Below are 24,218 nucleotides of genomic sequence, written 5' to 3'. Positions count from 1 at the left end.
GCCAATCAACAGAGCCTTCCGAAGCCATACAGACCTGTTCCAGCCCACTGAGGAGAGCAGGCTTTAGGCTTAAAGCCCTTGCTAGAAGGCAGAGAAAGGGGAAGTGTCCCCAGGGCTTAGCAGGCTGCTCCTCCCCCTCCTAAAGTTTTAATTGCACATTTTGCCCCATTAAATCAGAACTGATGAAAACTTTACAACTGTGGGTTGTCTGAAAATTGAAAATCACCTTGGAAAACAACAATGTCGTTGACTATAGAAGGCAATGTCTTCAAATCAAGTAATGATGTGATGTGTGTGGTTAACTGTATCTGCGCAGGAAGTGGTTTTATTTAAAAGTTTTTTCTGCTAACTCCACCCCGCCCCTCCACCGCCCCGCCTTTTATTTTTTTCTTCCAGTACTGAAATTAAGCAGCATCCAACCTAGGCCTACTCTTATGACATGTGACTTGAGTTGACTGTTTTTCGTTTTTGTTGAAAGAATCATTAACAGTTAGAAGTTGATGAAGTTTCAATAACAAGTGGGCACTGAGAGAAAGGTAAGTGAGTTTTACTTTGTATTAAACATGCAATTTAAACTTGAAAATATTTGGCAGAGTATTCTATGCTTCAGTAGCAACATACAAACCTTTCCAACAAAATTGTAACATTTTCACTTGTGACTGAAACATCAATTTGTTTCCTTTGGTGTAGAGAAGAATATTGTTTTTTAAATTTGCAACCATTAAATTCTAAAGTTTTTAAAAGATATTACACTAAGATTTTATAGGAAAATATTAAAAACAGAGTAAAAGTAAACTTTTAGTTTCAAAGTGCTTCAAATACTGAGAGAAAATGTGAGACTTTGTATCTTTGACTGCTTTATAAAGTGCACTCTTCATGATCTAGATAATAAAGAGAAAAGGGCATTTTGTAAAAGTAAGAAATAACATCTGAATTGCATGCAGCATGAAAGATAGCTACTGTAAAGTATTGTATTAAAGTTAGCATGAGAAACCCTTGAAAAGGTGTAGTTTATTTAATCTGTAGTCTATTAAATGGCTATTAAAAAGCAGGAAGCTTTCAAAATGCAAAAGAAAGTTCTCTAACATGACATTTGAGTTTTTTCCGATAAATTTTATTTAAGATACAGGGTAAAATGAGGGCAAGTTTCTATTTCATAAGTAAAACTCTGCATTTAAAAGAGAAGTCACAGATGACTTCACAGAGGATTACTTATGGGAAAGAGGCAAATTAGAAATATACTTCTGTTATTTAGGTAATTATATAATTTTCTTTCTTTGAGATTTCCAAAACAATAACCTTAGAAATTAAAATAATTTGTTAATCATAAACTGAGAAGAACTTTTCTTTTATAGTGACTTCTTACCTTTACAGAATGTCTTTATGTGCTGTAACATATGTATGAAAAGTATAGAAGTATTGCTAATCTCAGAGACAAATACCTAAAATAAATCTGACTGTAGATTTTTGAGGGAATTTTAATAAAAGCTCCAGATATTATACACTCTTCCATAATATCATTTTTATTGTACTGTTGGATGGGGGACATGATGACCCCACAACACTATTTTTTTATGTTATTAAAAAATGGTTACAGGGTTGATAAGTGGCAACAATTTTCTTTTCTTTTATTGTCTTCTATTGAATGACTCATATAAATGATTTTTGATGTGGTCAATTTGGTAGGAAATTATTATTTACACTAGTATACTCCATTTTAAGACCTCCTCAATTGTCAATACTGAAGCTAGCTACTTGTTGACTATTAAAATGATCTTGGAAAAAACAGAGATTAGGACTTGATGTTCAATACATTTTTTTTTATTGTTAGAGTATAAGAGAACCCTGCTAATATTTATTTGCTTTGATATTCTGATTAGCTTTTCAATTTGCTCACAATGGAAAGCCTTATTTAAATTTGTCTTCAATATTATGGTTCTGAACATCTATAGAAGCTTTATAATTCAGATAGCTTTGGTTGATATGTTATTACTTTATTTCATTTTACTATAAAAGAGCATCACATGAATAAACATATGTAGTACTTACACGTTAGCAAGAATGTATATCTACATAAGCATTTGGTACTGAAAAAGTCCACTACAGTTTTTTAAAAGCCAAATTATTTTTTAAATGATTGTTTCTTGCAGAAACTGTTAAATTAAAATGCAAATATTTTATGGCGTATGTGTAAAATTAAGAATTAATTAAACATACTTATTATGAAATTATAAAGAGCAACAGGTAGAGATGATAGACATATAAACGAAGATGTTCTCATTTTGTAGAAACCAGGTATGTGTTATCCCTGGAATGCACAGATCAAATCTTAAGAGAATAAATTACAAATGAGTTACTATAAGTTATTATAACTTTATGCATTTTAAGTGAATAGGAAAAAATTCTGATGAAATAAAAACAAGGCAGAGGATCTCATCTGGAAAGTCATTTTTTAAAGAAAAATATGCTCTTCCACTTCGAGCCAGGATTCAGCAAAATTCTGAAAGGCTTGATATTCCTTCTCTTATTCTTTTTAAAAGCTCTATCCCAGAATGGCCTACTCTGTCCCTAACTTAAGGTCAACCATCCTTGGTACCTAGAGAAACAGACCATACTTTTAATTTTTTTTCCTTCCCAACACGCCCCCACTGTTGTTAAAAAATGTACACATCCTATTTTCCAGAAGTTAGAGCATCTGATGAAAAGAATCCATGCTCACAAGAGAAGACTCCAAAGCTTTGTTTCTTGTAACTTGTTATTCAGGACTCCCCTCCCTCTAGTAGAATTTTAATAAGTTCTCTCAGCAGACAAGATCCAAGGGAACAGCTAAATGTTGACTACTCGGTCTCAAGTGAGGAGACTAATTCCATGACAAATAGTTTTGGGGAAATATTTGGGGGCACAAAGACTGTTTTGTTAACCATTCATCCTGTCTCTGGCAATTAACCCCAGAATATCCTGAGAATGTTTTACATGAAGGGTCCATCACAGAAATATGTCCATTTCGTTAAAATATACCTAAAGAAATATATATGTTTCTTGCAGTGGATGAAAATTAACTGTACTATATTTTCAGGGTATTTTGCTATTCTCATACAATTAGAAACTAACGTAATCCAATGTTTTACATGTGTATTTTAAATATCATTTAATATCCTGAACACTTTGGGCACCATATTTTTTGTACTGCAAGATAATGTTATATAACTAAACTATAAAATGTACTTATAATTATTCTAAATTTCAGCTTATAGTAGATAAAATGCCTTTGTTTGCAAATGATAGAAAATAAGCTAAAATTACCCTAGGAAATAGAGGTAGGCACTGATCTGTATAACTGAAAATCCAAGGAGAGAAAAATCAGGCTGGACCCAGCAGCGCACACAGGATTACCAAGACCATTTTCTTCATTCCCTAGCTCTTGTTCTCTCTTTTCTATAAGCACTCTCTGGCAGAAGCTCATACTAAGTTGACCAGGACGCTTCAGGTTTACATCTCACTCTTTTAGAAAACTTTGTACAAAAGAGTGTCTTTCCTCCAAGGCCACAGCAAAGATACTTCAGATTAAGATCTGACTGAATAAAAGCAGGTCACGTGACCATGCTGAGCTGCCTTTGAGATTCAGATACCCTGAGTGATCAGGTAACTGGCTTACTCTTGCACTGATGAGCCACCTTCCCCTGCAACACATGGAGTCTCAGCTGAAAAGAGGGGGCTCCACACTGAGGAACTAAAATTCTTCCCTCAGAAGAAAGAGAACTTCATATCTTAGAGCTGAAAGCCATAGAAAACCATTACACAGCCACATAGGGTAACATTTAAAAGCATTACTTGGGATTTCTCTGCTGGTCCAATGGCTAAGACTCCTGGCTCCCAATGCAGCGGCCTCAGATCAGATCCCTAGTAAGGGAACTTGATCCTGCATGCTGCACCTAAGACCTGGCACAGCCAAATAAATAAATATTTAAATAAGAACAAAAGAGCTACTTAAACTTTCTAAGCTCTGTAGTCAGACAGAAACAATGTCAGTTTAAGAGTAGGTCTAAATGAAGCAAATGTTTTAATTAAACTGAATTTTAAAATATTTTCCCACAGCCATTCCTATGTGCTTCCCAGGTGGCTCAGTGGAAATGAATCTCCTGCAATGCAGGAGAGGTGGGTTCGATCCCTGGGTGGGAAAGATCCTCTGGAAGGAAGCGATGGCAACCTACTCTAGTATTGGAACTTGAAAAATCCCATGGACAAAGGAGCCTGGTGGGCCATAGTCCATGAGGTTCCGGAGTCAGACACAGCTGAGCCACTGAGCACACACGCACTCCATGTATAAACCCTTGCCCCTCAATACTTATCTTCTAAAAGTTTATAATATCGTTGTTGTTTACTTGCTCAGTCGTCCCACTCTTGGCAACCCCATTGAGTGTAGCCTACCAAGCTCCTTTGATCATGGAATTTCCCAGGCAAGAATACTGGAGTGGGTAGGCATTTCCTTCTTCACAAAATCTAGTAAAATCATTATATTAATAATTATAATGGTGACAAAATATATCAAGTACCATAAAAAGATATGAGATGTTCTATTAGGATTCAGACCTTCGTTGAACATTTTTGTCTTCCTGTTATATGCCAGGCAATAAACTAGAGAATTTTGCAGACATATCATTTACCATATTCAGTCAGAGAAATCAGGACAAAATTTTTGAATAAATATGTGTACAGCAGTTCCCCCTTCTCCAAAATTTTGCTTTCTGCAGTGTCCATAATCAACCACAGTCCAAAACTATTGAAGACAAACTTCCAGAAATAATTCATACATTTGCAATTGTTCACCTTTCTGAAGTAGCTTGACGAAGTCTCACCTCGTCCTGCTCCTGCGAATCAGTCCGGAGTCTAGCGTTTCCTCTGTAACTCACTCCTCAGCCATCTTGCTTATCAGATCCATGCTCTCCTGGGTTTGAAGTTTCGCGTTTGTTCTGGAGTCCCCCTTATTTCACTTAATACCGGCCCCATAGCACAAGAGTAGTGCTGCTGGCCTGGTTGTTTGGACATGCCAATGAGAAGCCCTGCGTGCTTCCCCTAAGTGAAAGGGTGTGAGAGAAAAAAAAAAAAAAAACATATATATGTCGAGGCTGCTAAGATTTACAGTAGGGGTGAACCTGAATCTTCTATTCATGAAATTGTGAAGAAGGGAAATAAAATCCTGTGTGCTTTGCTGTTGCACCTCAAACTGCAATAGCTGTGACCACAGTGCATGGTAAGTGCTTAATTAAGATGAAAAAGACATTAAATTTGTACAGTAAAATAATTTGTGTGTGTGTGAGAGACCACTGTCCACATAATTTTACAGTATGTTGTTACAATTGTTCTGTTAGTAGTTGTTAATCTTTTCCTGTGACTAATTAACTAAACTCTATCATAGGTTTGTATACTAAGAAAAAACATTGTCTATATAGGATTTGGTACTGCCTGTAGTTTTGGGTACCCATTATGGCTCTTGGAATGTATCCCCATGGATAAGGGGGTGCTACTGTGGTAGTTTCCAGAGAAAGTTAGAACTGGGGAGATGAAAAACATTCTAAGGGACAGGAAAGAATGTGTCAAAGGATGAAAACATGGAGTAACAGAATTTCCAAGGCAGAGTGAGTTGTCTCCTGCTGTTAGCGACAAGTATACTAGTAAGAGGTTGGGGCAGATAGTTTGAGATTCTAATAGAGTGAACTTGCTGAGCAGATCATGACTCTATAGAATAGGTAACTACAAGGTTGTTAGGCAGGGGAAATCCCTAATTGGATGGCCATAATTGCATCTGGGTGGGTTATGTAGCATCAGGATTTGTTTACTTCTTCCATAGGACTTACTGTTGATGATATACTCTTTAGGGTGGTTTGGAGAAATGCTTGTCTTCTATGAAGAGAGGTTCTAATATAGGCTGTGCTTATAATATTTTGTTTTTTCTTCTATATTGTGGAACTCTGATTGGTTGTTTTTAATTTTGAGAATAAGTGACACAGTGAAATGGTTTGAAAACAAAACCTAAATATAAGCATTTTAGTGAAAATCTTTCTTATTTTCCTGCTTCTATAAACCTCTGTTTTTTCCCACCTTAACCCAACAAGTAACTACTTTTCATAGTTTTTTTAAAAAATTCCTTTTATAGTTTTTTTTTTTTTATGCAGAAGCATATATGTATATACACACATGTATGTGTGTAAATATCTTTATTACATTAAAGGTAGTATGCTATATATATCTCTTCACTTTTTTCTTTCAGTAATATCTTGGAGCTATTTTAATTATAAAGATAATAAACTGTCTAATTCTCTCTCTCTTTGTTTATAGCTGTACTGTATTCCACTCTGTGGATATATTGTACTTAATCTAACCAGTGTCTTTTTTAAAAGAGTCATGAGTGCTTTAAATTTTTTTTTGCTGCTGAAAAGAATGTTTTAATATAATTGTGTACATTTGAAAATGTATCTATGGAATGAATTCCCAGAAATACTGTGTTTTTATAAGCCAAGAGATAAAATGGTACTGATAGATAGATAGACAGATAAAATGGTATTGCCAAACTGTCCTTCATGTTAGTTGTAAGTTTTTGAACTTCCATCAGCACTTATTGAGACTGCTGGTGGAGGCTTCATAGCTTTTCTAACAGATTGTGTTACCAAACATTTCAGGTTTTTCCAGTCTGTAGAAAACTGTGTCCTCATAAAGTTTTATGTAATATTTCTGTTATTATGATTGAGATAAGCTTGTTTTTTAAAAGGTTAGAGGTCTTGTTGTTTTTTTACTAATAACAGAGTGTATCCTTTCTCAACTGTATAATTAAGGACCAAAATCTTAGTTAAGTTCAAGGCTAGAATGAGATATTAAAGGAAGTAGGGAATTGAGGCTAGTGTATATAAAATATTCTTTTTATAAAGCTTGAAATAGGCAATAGCTAAAATGAGTATGAAATATGAATGTTTAAGTGAAGGGAAAGAGAAAAGAAATGAAAATAAAGAAAAAAAATATATATATATTCAGATATCCAACAAGGTCTCAGATGATACAGTACAGATTGGTGTAATCACTAGCTCAAATAGATAAGTTAACCTGAAACAGAAGGAAGAGCACTTTAATGAGTGTGTATGTAGATGAATTGGATGTAGAGACGATGAAGTGAGGAAAGGAAGTTGAAGGAACACTTTCTCTGTTGATTCTATCTTCATTGAAGTGGTAGGAAAGCACATTTGATGAGAGGGAGTATTTAGGGGATGCCAAAAAATAGGCAGACTATCTTATTTTTAAAAAATCAGTCTTGTCAAAAACATACAACTGTGAATTTTAAAATTGATTTTTCTCTTTCAATGGGCATCAGCCCAATTCAATTCCATAAATAATTTTGAGCTCCAACTAAGTACAGTGTATTATGCTAGGAATTATTGGGGATACAGAGTCAGTGTGCTATCTAGCCAGTGAAAACTTCTTAGGTAGCTAAGTGTATAAACATAAGAATTTAAATATAAATTCATAAATTTAAAGTCAATGCCTTAGAAATATTACAGAATATGCTATTGTCAGAGACTGGTTGTGCTGTGCTGTTCTCAAATGCTCAGTCATGTCCGCTTCATTGTGACTCCATGTACTATAGCCTACCAGGCTCCTCTATCCTTGGGATTCTTCAGAATAAGGGTACTGAAGTGAGGTGCCATTTCCTCCTCCAGGGTAGCTTCGCAACCCAGGGATCCAACTGCTTCAGTTAAGTCTCCTGTGTTAGCCTGTGGATTCCTTACCATTAGCACCACCTGGGAAGCCCAGAGTTTCATTTTACTAAACTCGGTGGCTTATTTATGTCTTCATGTTATTCACATGTGAGTTGCATCTGATGCAACTGAACATTCCTTCTCTCTTGAAATTCTCTCCTTATTTAAATTCTATGATATTTCATTCTCCCAGTTTTTCTCCAAACTATTTGGATGCTCCTTTTCTGTCTCTTTGCTAGCTGTTCCCCATTACCCAACCCTATAAATTTTAAAATGTCCTGCACTTAATCTTCATATTTCTACTTTTTCGGTCCTAGCTATTGTCTTCAAGTTTATTTCTATGCAATATTATATATTGCCATGATTTTAAATACTACCTAAGACTCTTGAGAGTCCCTTGGACTGCAAGGAGATCCAACCAGTCCATTCAGAAGGAGATCAGCCCTGGGATTTCTTTGGAAGGAATGATGCTAAAGCTGAAACTCCAGTACTTTGGCCACCTCATGCAAAGAGTTGACTCATTGGAAAAGACTCTGATGCTGGGAGGGATTGGGGGCAGGAGGAGAAGGGGACGACAGAGGATGAGATGGCTGGATGGCATCACTGACTCAATGGACATGAGTCTGAGTGAACTCCGGGAGTTGGTGATGGACAGGGAGGCCTGGTGTGCTGCGATTCATGGGGTCGCAAAGAGTCGGACACGACTGAGCGACTGAACTGAACTGAACTGATATTCTAATTAGCTCTCTAGACCAAGCCTTTTGTTTTTTAGCACTAAAGCCGTAAATGCTATTGCCTATCATCTCCACTTGAATGTTGCAAGAGACAACAAAATGAGTATGTTCAAAAACTAAGCTCCTAATTACTCCCCATCTGCCCCCAACCCAGCCTGCCTCTTCCCTATTTTCATTTATCTCATTTAATGGCACCACCATTTATCTCTCTGTTCAGGATAGTAAATAAGAATTATCTCCAGTTTCATTCCTTCTCTCATACTCCCTATCCCAAACCAACATCCAGTTAATCAGCAATAGGCAGAACCTGCAAAATATTAATTCACCTCCCATAATCCTGTTTACTTTTCTCAGTGTTGGCTCTTAAAAAGGTATATATATATTTTTTTTTTTTCAGACTATTGGGTCTTTTTATTTTTTGTTTGTTTGTATACTGAATATTCCTCAAAACACCGATAAATGTATACACTACAAAACGTGGCATTTAGATGACATCACAATTTTAAATAGAACCACACTTACTAATTTACTTCCTAGCTTCAAGTTAGAGATAAATCATGTGAAATATATGGAGCAATGTTTATTTGAACATATTTAATGAACTGAAAAGGTTGAAGAAATAGGAGCTTGTAGAATGTTCCTGTCAGATTTTCTGACCCTATAATTGTTTTGTTTGTTTTTGTTATATCATTAAGTATCATTTATATAATTTATCATGTAATCATTAAATGATAAATGTAATTTAGCATTTTCTTGCCCATCTGAGGGCAAGAAATCTGTCTCAAAAACATCGGTGAAGACAAAGATACAGAATAAAAGAAATATATTAAATACACTTTTAATATGTTTTATGTAGAGTATTTTTCAAATTGTTGTTACTACTTACATAAACCCATTTTTAAAATCTATTCATGAATTTTTATATTTATAAATGTTGGTTGGGTATCTTGCTTTTATTTAACTGGTTTTCTCTTAGGAGGAATGAATTAAACATTAAGCAAGGGGTAAATGTATATCAAGATATCCCAAATTTAATCACTTCTTAACACCTCTACTGCTGGAGAGTTCTCCTGACTCATTTCCCTGATTCTACATTTCCTGATAATCATTTTCTGAAGAGTAGCCAGAGTAACTTTCTTAAGACTTAAATCATACAACTCTCCAACTAAAACATTCCAAATGATTTTCTATTGTACTTTAATTCAGTCTTTTTCCATGATTTTTCAGATACTCTGCCTAATTACTCTGCTTTTGTTTGCTTAAATGGCATTTTGGATATGAGGAATCATTATTACATGTGAAGTCATTTAGTGGCTGTCTTTACCCAAAACTGAATGCTCTATGAAAGTGTTGACTTTTTCTGCCTCTTTACTACTGAATACTGAGAATCTGGAACAGTGGTAGGCGTATAATAAACACTCTAAATATTTGATTAGTGAAAGAATAAATAATATGAAAGCTGAATGTGGACTGTGGAGCCAGGGAAGGTTTTCTGGAGATTTGTGACTTCTGTTGGGTCTCACAAATAAGATAAACTTAGGGGAAAGAAAGCTAGAAACATATTTCAAACAATGATACTTTATGGACTCCTTTTGAGTAACATGACAGTGCCGAAGGTGGGATTGGAACATTGGATCCATTCTATACTGTGGCGCTTTTCTGAAACTCCAAATCAAACAACCCTCCATCTGAGAACATATTGAATAAACTGATTAAAAAAACACCAACTACCTCTTAGCATTTAAATTTTAAGCTGTTTCTCTAAAACCATGGTGTTACATTGAATAATTTTACTTATTTTAGATTCATTTCCTAAACAATTAGAGAACTTTTTGTTCTAGTCTCTGCTGATATAATGACAAGCTTGGAGTCATAACGAGATTTCTTTTTAAAATAGCTGTAAAAGGTAGAATGCTCAGGAAGTTGAATGCTGTGTCAAGGGAATTTTTTTTTTTTAATTAATCTTTCTGCTTCAGTTAAGTTCATATTAGAACTTTAAGGGATAGAAACTGAACAGTGAGGCCCATATTAATCTTTTTCGCCTTTCTGCTACATGCCCTGGGAAATCAAGTAGTCTGAGCCTCTATTCATACCTTGATGGTTCTCCTAAAGGAAGTAGAATGTAGGAGGAAAAAAATGAATGTTGATTTATCCCAGTGGTGTCTCCAACACTGTGGTAGGTACCATGATGTTAGGCTAAACAAACAGTATTCCTTTCTTGTCTAGATACTTGCAGTAGCATGAGACATTGTTAATAAAAATGATTATTAGAGTGGGATTATTAATAGTAATCATTAGTGCTATGATTTATTCACTGTGTATTATGTATCAGGTGTTTTGAATACTTAATAGCATTTGAATCCTACAAACATTATGTAAGGGAGTTAGTATTCCCATTTTAAAGATAAGAAAGCTTAGGTTAAGTGGTTAAGTGCCCAAATTTATAGTGCTATTGGTAGGCTGAATCATGATTCGTATGAAGATCCACATGATATAAAATTCTTGTTATTTTCCACTATGTCATGCTATCATTTCTAAGCCTGTTAGGCGTCGGTAGTTAAGCCATACTGAACCTCATTCAGGAGGCGCTATAGTCTGAAACAGTTTAGAAGGATCCTGCTCTGTCTCATATGTAAAAAAACTATTCCATCTGTAAAAACCTGTCCCTTATTCATATATATATGCACACATCTACTTTATGTACAGATGTTATAAAATATGTGAGGAAGAAGACATTTTTTGCCTTAGTTTCCTGTTTCTCTTTTCTTATCTTCCCTGGACCCTATGTTTCCTTTCAGCCCTTAGATCCCACAAATTCTGTCCTAGAATCATGCTGTCCATTATGGTAGAAATTAGCCCTAGATGGCTATTTAACATTTAAAATGCATGAATCTAAATTGAGTGTTAAATAAGCACCAGTTTTTGAAGACAATAGAAACAAACAATGTAAAGTATCTCATTAATATTTTTACATTTTTATATGCTAAAATTATGTCAACATAGGGAATTAAATAAAAAAATATTATTTTAATGGGGTCACTTCTTTCATTTTCCTCATACAGGATGGCTACCAGAAAATTTTAAATTACTCATGTTACAACTATTTCTAGTGGATGGCAAAATTTTAGGCCATCTCTTCTTCTCACAAGATTACTTGACATTCTTATTCATTTTTATGATTTGAATTTAATCAATATGGGCCTTCAATTTTTATGTTTGGCTTTGGTCTCTCTCCCAGTATTGTTCCTGGTTCCGGTTGTCACTTGATACCTCTTCCCTAATGTCTAGTCAGCAGTTCAAACTGAGTATACACCTCATGTGAAAACCATAATCTCCCTACAGAATCCCCATTCTCTTTTAAACTTCAGTTAAGTTCTTCAAATCACCTAAAGAAGTAAGCTTGGGATCTCCATGGACTCCTGTCCATACATCCAATCAATTACCATTGGCATTCAGTTCCTTCTCTCTGTGTTCAGTTATTGTCTTAGTTACTCATTTGGTTATCCTTTAAGGCTTGTCTAGACTATGGCAAAGGGTCTTACTTTAGTACTCATTTCTCTTACGTCATTTGGCCTATGTAAAGTTTATTTTATGTCTTTATGGTGATGGTTGGGTTCAAATTAATTAATACAAATAAGAATGTCTATTGTCTATTTATAATCTATTTAGAGTTTTAAAAGTGACTTTGCATAATTATTTTTATGTAGCTATTCTAGCAAGCTAGTGGAAAAAGCAGATTTAATAAAAGACAAGGAAGCTTGGAGAAAAAGAAGTGTTTGAGGACAGGCTAAGGACATATTCTTCCCAAATTCTGGTCCAGAACATTTTAATTTCTTATGGAGATAGTAAAGATTATATTTATATATAAGTATATATACATATATATGTATATATGTATATTTTACATGGAATATATTGCTTTATTGGAGAAGGCAACGGCAACCCACTCCAGTACTCTTGCCTGGAAAATCCCATGGGCGGAGGAGACTGGTAGGCTGCTATCCATGGGGTCGCTAAGAGTTGGGCATGACTGAGCGATTTCACTTTCACTTTTCACTTTCATGCATTGGAGAAGGAAATGGCAACCCACTCCAGTATTCTTGCCTGGAGAATCCCAGGGACAGAGGAGCCTAGTGGGCTGCCATCTATGGGGTCACGCAGAGTCGGACACGACTGCAGCGACTTAGCAGCAGCAGCAGCATTGCTTTATACTTTGTGCTAGTTTCTGCTGTACAACAAAGTGAATCAGTTTTACATATACATATATCCATTCTTTTCTTAGGTTTCCTCCCATTTAGGTTATCACAGATCACTGAGTAGAGTTCCCAGGGCTGTACAATAGGTTCTCATTAATTCTCTTTTCTTTTTACATAGTAATGTACATATGTCAATCCCAGTCTCCCAATTTGTAGTACCACCTCCTTCTCCCTTGGTAAATTTGTTTGTTCTCTACATCTATGACTCTCTTCTAATAGCAAATAAGTTCATCTATACCATTTTTCTAGATTCCACATCTGAGAGACATTATACGATATTTGTTTCTCTCTTTCTGACTTGCTTCACTCTGTATGACAGTCCCTAGGTCCATCCATGTCTTGAAAATGGCACAGTTTTGTTTCCTTTTATGACTATTATAATACTCCATTGTGTGTGTGTGTATATATATATATATATATATATATATATATATGCCACATCTTCTTTATCCTTTCTTCTGTTGATGGACATTTAGGTTCCTACCACCTCTTGGCTATTGTAAATAGTGCTCCAGTGAACATCGGAGTGCATGTATCCTTTTGAATTATGTCTTTCTCCTTATGTTTACCTAGGAGTCGGATTGCTGGATCATATGGTCAGATTTCTGATCATACAGCCAGATAGATAATATCTGGTCATCATGGCTTGGCTGCTCCCCTCCTCATACTTTTTACCACATAGTAAATTGTAATGTAGGTGCTTCCCTGATAGCTCAGTTGGTAACGAATCCACCTGCAATGCAGAAGACCTGAGTCCAGTCCCTGCACTGGGAAGATCCCCTGGAGGAGGGATCTCAACTCCAATATTCTGGCCTGAAGAATTCCATGGACAGTAATAGTCCATGGGGTTGCAAAGAGTTGGACATGACTGAGTGACTTTCACTCACTTCGCTCATGGTAGTTCTATTTTTGCTTTTTTAAGGAACTTCCGTATCATTCTCCATAGTGGCTGTGAAGTGAAAATGAAAGTGTTAATCAGTCGTGTCCGACTCTTTCTGAGCACAGTCTCCTCAGTCCACAGAATTTTCCAGGGAAGAATACCAGAGTGGGTTGCCATTCCCTTCTCCAGGATATCTTTCTGACCCAGGGATCAAAACCACATCTCCTGCATTACAGGCAGATTCTTTTTTTTTTTTTTAACTTTACAATATTGTATTGGTTTTGCCATATATCAACATGAATCCGCCACAGGTATACTGAGCCACAGGAAAGCCCAGTAGTGGCTGTACAAATTTACATTTCCACCAACAGTGTAGGAAGAGGGTTCCCTTTTCCCCACACCCTCTCCAGCATTTATTGTGGAGATTTTTGTTTGTAGATTTTTTTGATGACAGCCATTCTAACCAATATGAGAGATAGTAAAGATAAAAGAGTATTGCCTGGGAAGTCAGAAAAATAAAGTTAAATCTTGGGCTCCATCAGTTGTTAGATAGTATATATGTTATTTTATACAACTTACTTAATCTCTCTGAGCCAGAGTTTCCTGATTTATTATTGTTCCTAAGCTGCTAAGTCATATCTGAATCTTTTGTGACCCTATGCACTATATAGCCTGCCAGGCTCCTCTGGCCATGGGATTTCCCAGGCAAAAGTACTGGAATAGGTTGCCATTTCCTTCTCCAGGGGATCTTAACCCAGGGATTGAAACCGCATCTTCTCCATTGACAGGTGGGGTTCTTTACTACTGAGCCATCAGGGAAGCCCTGATCTATAAAACAAGGCTTTTTCTCACAAGATTAAAAAAAATAATAATGTACATAAGGAACTTTGCCTAGTTTGTGTCATAAAATACTGTTTTAGAAAGATTAAATGTAATGTGAATAGTAGTTGTAGTATAACTGTTCTATCAGATTGTCTTGAAACACATGATGACCATTTTCCCCTTCCGTATGATATAAAAATCATGTCAGGATAATTTTGGTTTATTTCAACTCTGATTAGTCTGACAAGATTATGAAACTCGTCAAAAGCAATTTCTTGCTATTAGTTTCATTTCCTCAGTACAGCTGTGTGGGAGACAAGGAAGGAGGCTCACTCTTTTCTTGTTTATTTACCAATTTTTGGTTGATATGGAGAATTTCCTTTGAGCAGTTCACGATGTGTCCTAACCAAAAATACCCTTTAATTTTGAAAAATTAATATTCATCACACAGAGCAGTTAAAAAAGTGGAAGGCAGCTACTGAATCTTGGACCTAAAATTAAAATGAAGCAAAGACGAACTACATAAACTAGGAGAGAGCAAAAAAAAAGTAGGTTTTTTTGACTCACTTTTATATTATATCTGATTTTTGCCTTGGATTTTAAAGTATCAGTGTAGATTGTTCACAAAGCATGGGGGTCCTAGAAAAATACTCTCGGGGAAAAATAAGAAAAGATTTTGGAATGTCCAAGGTCTAAGGTGCTGAGCCAGTGAGCAAAGTCTTTTTCTGTTTTTATTCTGTTTTGTTTTCCCCTTGAGGAAACCTGATGAAGATTTCATGTATGGAGGTAGACTGAATATACCAATCTCAGTCCTAATTCTGAAAGCGCTTGGTATTAGGCCATCCATTAAATGGTAGAAGGTGTGGCAGTGGGAAGTCCCTGACAAAATACTTGGGAGATAAGTGGCTGTGGGGTTGTCCCTGGAGAATTAGCTGCTTTTTACAGGCCAGAAGTTTTAGATTAGAAGTCTGGCTCTAAGAAAGGGGATTAACAAGTTTACCATAGCTGCAGGGTGGGAAATCAGTTGGAGAGGAAAACCAGAGACTAGTCAGCATGGCAGATGGGTAGAGAGTATGTCTTGAGTCATGAATGGAGCCAAGGTGAGATGCAGTGGATATTCTGACTTTCCCTGACCATGGTGCACTGATCCCAGGTCCATGTGGCAGCTTTTGATGTGGAGAGTAGAAAAGAAGCACGAGAATCCAGTAACACTTGGGACTGCGAATCATGACCGTTCTAATATGGTGGCAAACTTGCACTTGTTGCAAATGCTCATTTTAATACTGGAAAAATTAGAAACAAAGAATTTCAGTCAGGCACCAAATGTTCTTGGTCCAGTACAGTGTATCAACACTGAAAAAAATACAGCATTTGACTTTTAGGAGTCCAAAGTCAATTTGGCAGGAGGGACATCTAACTCAAGTAGAGAACAGAGAACAAAAGAAGTCAGGATATGATTATCTGCCAAAATATAATAGAAACAGTAAAGGAGGTCAGAGCAGAGAGGGGGAAAAGGAACTTGCTTAGCAATAGCAAAGAGCACAGCACAATATCCTATTCGTGGTCATTTCAGATCATGTTGAAAAAATTGTATAAATAAATAATGTTAATCTCCAGTGAATTTCTTTCTAAAGTTGAGATACAAATGCAGTCTCTTGATTTTGTTCTCCATTTTCAATCCTATCAGCTTGGATTTAAAAATAATAAGATATTGAAAATCATACCAGTTCAATATGCAGCAGAAACTCTGCTCAACCCACAAATCAGAGAAGCAAAACTCTTAGAGGTGATTGACTCCTGGGGTCACAGTCACAGATATCCCCAGGTCAGTCAGGTTATCTATGCAAATAAAGGGTGAAGGGAGAGAAAGCCTGATTCAGAGAGAACTCATTCTGTTTACAAGATACTGAAGCTACACATCTCCACCTGATAGTTCTCATGCATACCTTAACCAGTTCTTCACATCTCATCATTTTTTAAGAGAAGACACACAAATACAGACTTGTTTTTAGAAAAAGTAAAAATTATCATGTTTCAATTGGAAGCTGATTCAAAATTCTCCAAAACATTGTTCAGGCCCAACAACATATGTCTGTGGGTTGAATTTGGTTGGCAGTCTGCCGGTTTTCCACCTCTTCTTGAATTTATAGCTGCTCCTAAGAAAGCAGGAGCAGGGTGTAATGATTAGAGAGAACTAGAGTCCTCTGAGTAACTTCTGTGCACACAATGAATCCTAATAAATGGCTGGAGACTGACTAGCACATTTACTTTATGAAAAAGCTTCCGTTTATCTATAACCTTTTCATTTAGGCCCTTCTTTTGTTTGTCTGCCTTTCACAACTAGGCTCATTTACTTTACTTGGAAGAACAAACTCTTCTGCTGCTAGTCCTCCTCAAAGCATTGTTTTAACCATTAAGATGTCTCCAAAATTTAACTTTTCTAAGTAATAACAAATATAATAATCTTTAGTTTCCCTGATGTTCACAAAATCATAAAATATCAAATACAGATCAGAACACCTATACTTGTAAAGGATCAATTGTCATAGGGCAAAGAAAAGAGAGTTTTAGTTTTGTATACCTTAGGTGGCAATAATAATAGTAACAACAATTTAAATGTGTATGTGCATGCACACACATACATGTGTGAAATTCTCAGTGCATAGGATGAGGAAATATAGCCCAAGTGTGGTTGTATAGCCCATCATATGTGTTATCTCTTAATAGATGATTATCTCTTTTCCAGAAGTAGTCATGACAATGGATATAAATGATATGGGAGGACACAGAGAAAAAGAACTACTGTTCAATAATTTTTAATTAGGTAATCTGATAGACATTTTAAAATTCTACCATTTATGAATTCCTTTTCACTTCAAGATGTCCAAATCAAAATCCTATATTTTACTTTATGAGGGGTCTAAATTAAGACAGAAATTTGGCTAAATTACTTCAAATTACAGTTACACTCAGTTAGCTGGAACCTAGTTTGATAATGCATACAACTATCTCTTCTAACTCCTACTTCCTGAGTAGAGGCCTCTGAAATCTACTTTGAGGAAAGACAAGCAAAACCACTTATTTCAGTGGGAAAATATCCCCTAAACAAATCCTGGGTTGAGGTTCCTAACAATGCAGCTGAAGCTCTTCAAGCAATTATAGCAACATAAGAGCCTTTAGTTAAGCAGCCTAGAAAGGATACAATTTAAGATATATAATAACAGAGGATATTATAGTATCTTCAAAGACTAGCATTGAAAAACACACTCAAAAACTTTTAATTTAAATAATGTGGACTGCTAAAAATGTTTACTATTTTGATATTCTTGACTTGATGAAAGAAAGCTTTCAGTTCAGTTCAGTTCAGTCACTCAGTCATGTCCGACTCTTTGCGACTCCATGAATTGCAGCATGCCAGGCCTCCCTGTCCGTCACCAACTCCCAGAGTGCACTCAGACTCATGTCCATCGAGTCAGTGATGCCATCCAGGCATCTCATCCTCTGTCGTCCCCTTCTTCTCCTGCCCCTAATCCCTCCCAGCATCAGGATCTTTTCCAATGAGTCAACTCTTTGCATGAGGTGTCCAAAGTACTAGAGTTTCAGCTTTAGCATCATTCCTTCCAAAGAAATCCCAGGGCTGATCTCCTTCAGAATGGACTGGTTGGATCTCCTTGCAGGCCAAGGGACTCTCAAGAGTCTTCTCCAACACCACAGTTCAAAAGCATCAGTTCTTCGGTGCTCAGCTTTCTTCACAGTCCAACTCTCACATCCATACATGACCACTGGAAAAACCATAGCCTTGACTAGACGGACCTTTGTTGGCAAAGTAATGTCTGCTTTTGAATATGCTATCTAGGTTGGTCATGACTTTCCTTCCAAGGAGAAACTTTACTGTCCCCAGATTTCAGATTAAATTTGAATGAAAACAGCAATATTTTATGGAATCTGTTTTGTTCTCACACTAAATATCTTTTGATGTTTAACAAGGAAGAGAATGGCTTTCCACATGTTCAAATTGTTCAAGTTGTTTTACTCAAACTTACTATGTTTATGATATAAAAAACAACAACAAAAAACACTTGATGAAAGTTCTACAATAGACCTAGATTTCTTGTAGTATAAGCCAACTTGGTTTTTCCTTGCAGCAAAAGTTAGGACTGGATATATGTTCTAGATAGCTAAACATCATATTTTAATTAATCTCAAATAAGACATTCACAGTATTCCTTACATGTACCTAGGTGTCTGTGTGTCAATCTATATACTAGATAATATATAATTAATGCTAAATCTATATACTAAATAATATATATTTATTTAGCTACCTACTCATTTCTCTTCTTGCTGTTCTCAACTGTGATCCACACACCACTCCCCCAAAGCACCGGCATATTCCAAAGGGAATTTTAATTACGGAAAACTTAATTAGAGCAAAAATATTAACAAGTATGAACCTAGTACCATTGGTCTTTAAAAATAAGACAATTGTAATAATTGTTACAATTTTAGGACAATGACGATATAAAATTAAAAAAAAAAAACTATATAATTCTGTCAAAGTTTCTCATCAAAGTTCAATGTGCATATGAATCACTAAGGGTGGTGGCCAAATGTGTTCTTTCTCAGGCTCATTCTCAGTCCTGCTAAATGGGAATATCTTTGGAAGGTACGGTGAAATATGCATGTCTGTGAAGCTTCTCACACTGATCCTTGAGAATCACTGCTCTACAGCTGTCAGCTATCTTCTTTCTCACTTCTAGAGTCTTTTTTTTTTTTTTTTTTAGCTGAAGTTGAGTTATTTCTGACCCTGCCTCTCATGGGAAAGCTTAATGTAGGGGATCTTTAACTAATTCCAGTGAAATGGAGTTCTGTGAATTTAATAATAAACTGTAACAAGTGATTATGGCTTTTAGTCTGCACTTAAGATACACAAATCAAGTATGTTACCTCCTTGTTTACAAGTCCCAGTGCCTCAGGAAGTCACACCTTCTTCATTAGGCATAGTTTTGTCCCTGACTACAACATCCTCTATTGGAAAACTGGTCATTCATTGCCTCATTTTCTTGCTAAGATTAAAACCCCACTTCTCTACTAACAGTCTTCTATGTGGGTAATCGAGCTGGCTCTGAACAAATACCCAATGTTCAGAACTCTGACTGTAACAAACCTCCTAGCTGATAAAAATCTGCAAAGCTGAACTTCTGAGGATTGCTCCTCTAAGAATGGGTATTTTTTCCTACTTGTTAAAAAAAGCTTTTTATTCAACTTGTATCCCCAGTTACCAAGTATTTACCAAGATTGTAACCGAATAGTTATGTAATTATTAGACTCAATGGTACCTACTGTCGATACCTGTGGATAAGAGAGCTCTTCAGCATCTGTTCACTTCAGATGTAGAGCCAGGTCCCAGGTCTTGTTTCACCTAGATAAATCACAAGAAATGACAGTTCCTTCTAATTAATATTATATATATATATATATATATATATATATATACACACACACACACACACACACACACACATGTGCTAAGTCGCTTCAGTTGTGTTTGACTCTGTGTGACCCTATGGACTGCAGCCTTCCAGGCTCCTCTGTCCATGATATTCTCCAGGCAAGAATACTGGAGTGTCTTGCCATTTCCTCTCCAATATATATATGAGTTATTTATATAGAAAGAACATTATCCTACCTCACACAAACAGCAATTATTTCCAGAAGGATCACAGTTCTAAAAAAAAAAAGTTTAAACACCAAAGCTTTTTAGAGGAAAATACATGAATAGTCTTTGTAGCCGTGGATTAGGCAAGGACTTCTTAAGAGGACAAAAAGAGCACTAATCACAAAGTTAGATAAGTGATACATTGGATATATTAAAGCTAAATCTCTACTAATGAAAAGATGAGTGAGTAAAAAGCAACCTACAAAAAAAAGAAAATCACTATTGCAACAGATATACTAAAAAGAAACTTGTATTCAGGATATAAAACAGCTCCTACAAATCAGTAAGAAAAGGACAATTTTGCACAGATACTTCCAAAGAATATCAAATAGCAATCAGCTACACAAATGAAATTTTGAGTGAAATAAGCCCAGCAATAAAAAGTATATATTCTAGGTTTCTGTTATATATAAGTTCAAAATAGACAAAACTTAAGAAGGTAGAATGATGGTTATCACTGATGGGGTTGGGGATGGACAGTGACTGGAAGGGAGCTTCCGAGGGCTTTTGGAGTGCTGTTGATTTTGAGTTTCTCAGTTTGGGTGTGGTTACATGAGTATGCATTCAGTTTGTGACAATTCATGTTATAAAAATACAGGCATACACACACATAAAAAAATTGATTTAAACTGTATTTTAGGCATATGTTATTGAGCGAGAAAGAAATCATTTTTAAATGCATTTAAAAAGTTATTCTGAAATATTTGTATCTTAATGGGGCTATCATTGTCACAGTGATGGACCATATTACTGTCCCATTCTCAGACATGTCCCTTTGGCACTGAAATCCAATTCAATCAATTCAGAGTTTGAAGACATGGGCATTAGGGAAAAACTAATAGGATACAATAACAAATTTGCTAAATAAAACAAATGTCAGCCACATTTTACTACCCTCCATTACTGACTCTCGTTAATTACTGTCGAACACTCATTATGCAATATGCTGCTTCCCCATATTTTAACTTGGGCAGGCCAAGATGGAGATAGAGGGAGCCTAGTGTACTGCAATCAATGTGTGATTAGATTTCATCTGCTTGATAAAAGGGCTTTGCAACTGAGTCATGTCCTTTAGGAAATAAATGCTATAGGACATGAAATTCCAGGAAACAAGCCATCACAGGTTGAAATGTGTATTTTTGCACTTGATACACTTCCAACAAAGATCAGAGAGTCAGGTCTGTCCCAGAGAATGAGACAGCTTGTTTTGCCAGTTATTTTAATTCTGTGGCTGCCGAACAACTTGTTGTACAGCTGATGTTTTCTGTGTAAGTGACATTTCATCGTCCGCTGCCCTAAGATAGTCACCCTGTTTTCCCTTAATTGATACTTGTACGCAAGAGGCGGAAAATGGCTCAGCATTTCTTGCTAGATTAGGTCAAAACTGACAGAGGAAGCAGAGAGAAGATTGCATTACTTATACCCCTTATGGTTCTCTTCTGTATCTAAGGAGATTGCCATTTCATAAAATTTCTTTTGCTGCCTGAACATCAATGTAATAATACAAGCATTTAGTTCCTATTTGCTTTTATTTCTTTTTTTTTTTTAACTGCTTACCTGATCACCAGTGGGAAATTCATAAGCAGTTCTACTAACTCTCAACTTAATTTTTCTTCTTTGTCCTTAATAAGATGTAATTGTATCCTTGGACCTCTCTTCCTTAAATGCTTCATTTTGTCTTTTCTATGGAGCCTTTACTTTTCTCTTCATTTGATTTATAACCAGAAGAATTAAACATGCCTCTGAAAGTTCAAAGTGAGTTTCCTGAAGGTTTTTTGATTTTGTTTTTCCCGGATTGTGGGGTATTCTTATCATAAGATTAATGTTTACAAATAGATGTGGTGGTATTTATTCTGATTCAAAGTTAATTAAGAAGCATCCCATGAAAATGTTACTGTTCATTGTGCAGCCTCAGTAACTGGGGATCCATTCTTCTGGGTCTCTTTTCACCAAGTCTTTTGGAAAGAGATTATGTCTTTAACAAAGTCATCAACAGTTCCCAGAATCTATAAGACAAGCCCACATTCTTTAATGAAGCAGTAATATTTCTGTGCATGTGTGCTATGTTGCTTCAATTGTGTCCAACTCTTTACAACCATATGAACTGTAGACTGCCACGCTCCTCTGTCCATGGGATTCTCCAGGCAAGAATACTGTAGTGGGCTGCCATGCCCGCCTCCTGGGGATCTTCCCAACCCAGAGATCAAACCCGAGCCTCATGTCTCCTGCATTGGCAGGTCGGTTCTTTACCTCTGGCATCACCTAGGAAGCCCCAAGTTTGTCCTGCTGCTGCTGCTAAGTCGCTTCAGTCGTGTCCGACTCTGTGTGACCCCATAGACAGCAGCTCACCAGGCTTCCCCGTCCCTGGGATTCTCCAGGCAAGAACACTGGAGTGGGTTGCCATGTCCTTCTCCAATGCATGAAAGTGAAAAGTGAAAGTGAAGTCACTTAATGGTGTCCGACTCTTAGCGACCCCATGGACTGCAGCCTACCAGGCTCCTCCATCCATGGGATTTTCCAGGCAAGAGTACTGGAGTGGGGTGCCATTGCCTTCTCCGCGAGGTTGTCCTAATCCAGCTCTAATCCGCTGTCTGTATCTAGCTTTCCAAATTATCCACTCCCCTCTATTATGTGTTGTGGATGTTCACCTTGCCTTTCCTTAAATTTTTTTACCTCAGCCTGCACTGCTCTTGAAATCCCTTCTCTGCCTTTTGAATCGTGTTTATCATACAGTTTCAAGTTTATCATATGGTATCACTTTCACCATCACCAGAAATTGCCCTCAGACCCATTCTCTGTTGCACTCTAATCAGACTCCATTGTAAGTAAGCGTGTATATGTCCAACTCTACTCCAGAATTTTTAATAATTTTTGTAGAAACTGTGGGACCTAGAAAGTCTGTTTCTCAGGGTAGAGGCTCAAAGATTATTTGAAATATAATATATGTTGCATTTCTCCCAGTAGGATTGAGACTAGTGGACTAAAGTGCCCAGGGAGGGAGCACTAGCAGCATGATACTAAGGTTGCCTACCACAGTTTTGTTCAGTATTTATTCTACTTAAAACACATTTTATATTTTACTTGTCATTTTCACTATTTAGGATACCCATGTGAAGAATAACTGTATTACCATTTATCCATGAAGCTGATCTGCCTGACTTTGTCAGTAAATGCAGCGTATCACCCAGATTTCTTGATATAAGTTAACTAAATGCAAAGTCTTATTATAACATTTCCTATATGTAATACCTGTCCAGTCAAAGACAATGTTACCCAGTGGTGTGGCTATGGTCAAATTCCTTTACTGTGAGCTTCCTTTCTCATTATATTTGACATTTTTGAAACTGAGTTTTATTGCACTTGCTCTGCTTATGAAAATGGTCTAGGGAAATTAGACTTAATAGAGATGTAGAAGCCACAGGGAAAAAAAAAAAAGAAAAGAAAAGCAAACTCGAAGGAAAGTGAAATTAAAATGTTATTTTGGTAAATGGCTGCTCTGGTGGAGATGACAAACAATCGCAATGCAAGTTAATTACTGACCTATCAAGAAAGGGTAGCATGGAGGTTGTGCCACACATTACTGGAGCAACCACAGTCACAAGTCATTTCCACAGGGGAAGAAACAGGCTGTGCTTTACCACAGATCAACAGATCTTTCCAGGGGACAGAAATGAGTTTCTCACAAATACAGTATCTGTCTGTGGAGTTTCCACACACTCTCAGTAGACCTGGAGAAAGCTCTTCCTACACATTCCGGAAAAGGAATGGGGTCATATTGCCACAAGGAGTTCCTGTGTGTCAAGGCAGAGAGAACCTTGGCTTTTGGTGGTTATGGTGACCATACAGCTCACTGCGACACAGTGGAAACCCAAGCTGACACCCAAGGAACGGGAAAACACTGAGGCACACTCAGTGCTTACCTCTGAGATAGTTCTCCTCACTAAGTCTTTAGTGGGAATCCATGTCAGGCAAGAGAGTCCTTCCATTTAGAGAAAAAATGTCAAGCACCCAAAGAAAATTGAAACTTGAGGGAGACTTTCTCTATTGTTAGAACATAGAACC

At 36.5% G+C, this 24,218-nt stretch overlaps 1 protein-coding gene across 3 annotated transcripts in view; it reads left to right on the top strand.

The window, feature by feature from the left end:
* The first annotated feature begins 378 nt into the window (after positions 1–378).
* ARHGAP15 (Rho GTPase activating protein 15) overlaps positions 379–24,218 on the top strand; it is a 697,929-nt gene continuing 674,089 nt past the window's right edge. For 2 of the 3 annotated variants that reach the window (XM_070799862.1, XM_070799861.1), the window contains exon 1: positions 379–536. The gene's annotated coding sequence lies outside the window, so the exon portion shown is untranslated. The remainder of the gene's footprint in view (positions 537–24,218) is intronic. The other variant, XM_070799863.1, reaches the window with a different exon arrangement.

The sequence above is a fragment of the Bos indicus genome, chromosome 2 (genome assembly GCF_029378745.1).
Source record: "Bos indicus isolate NIAB-ARS_2022 breed Sahiwal x Tharparkar chromosome 2, NIAB-ARS_B.indTharparkar_mat_pri_1.0, whole genome shotgun sequence".
Lineage (NCBI taxonomy): Eukaryota > Metazoa > Chordata > Mammalia > Artiodactyla > Bovidae > Bos > Bos indicus.
This window is presented reverse-complemented; position numbering and strand designations above follow the sequence as displayed.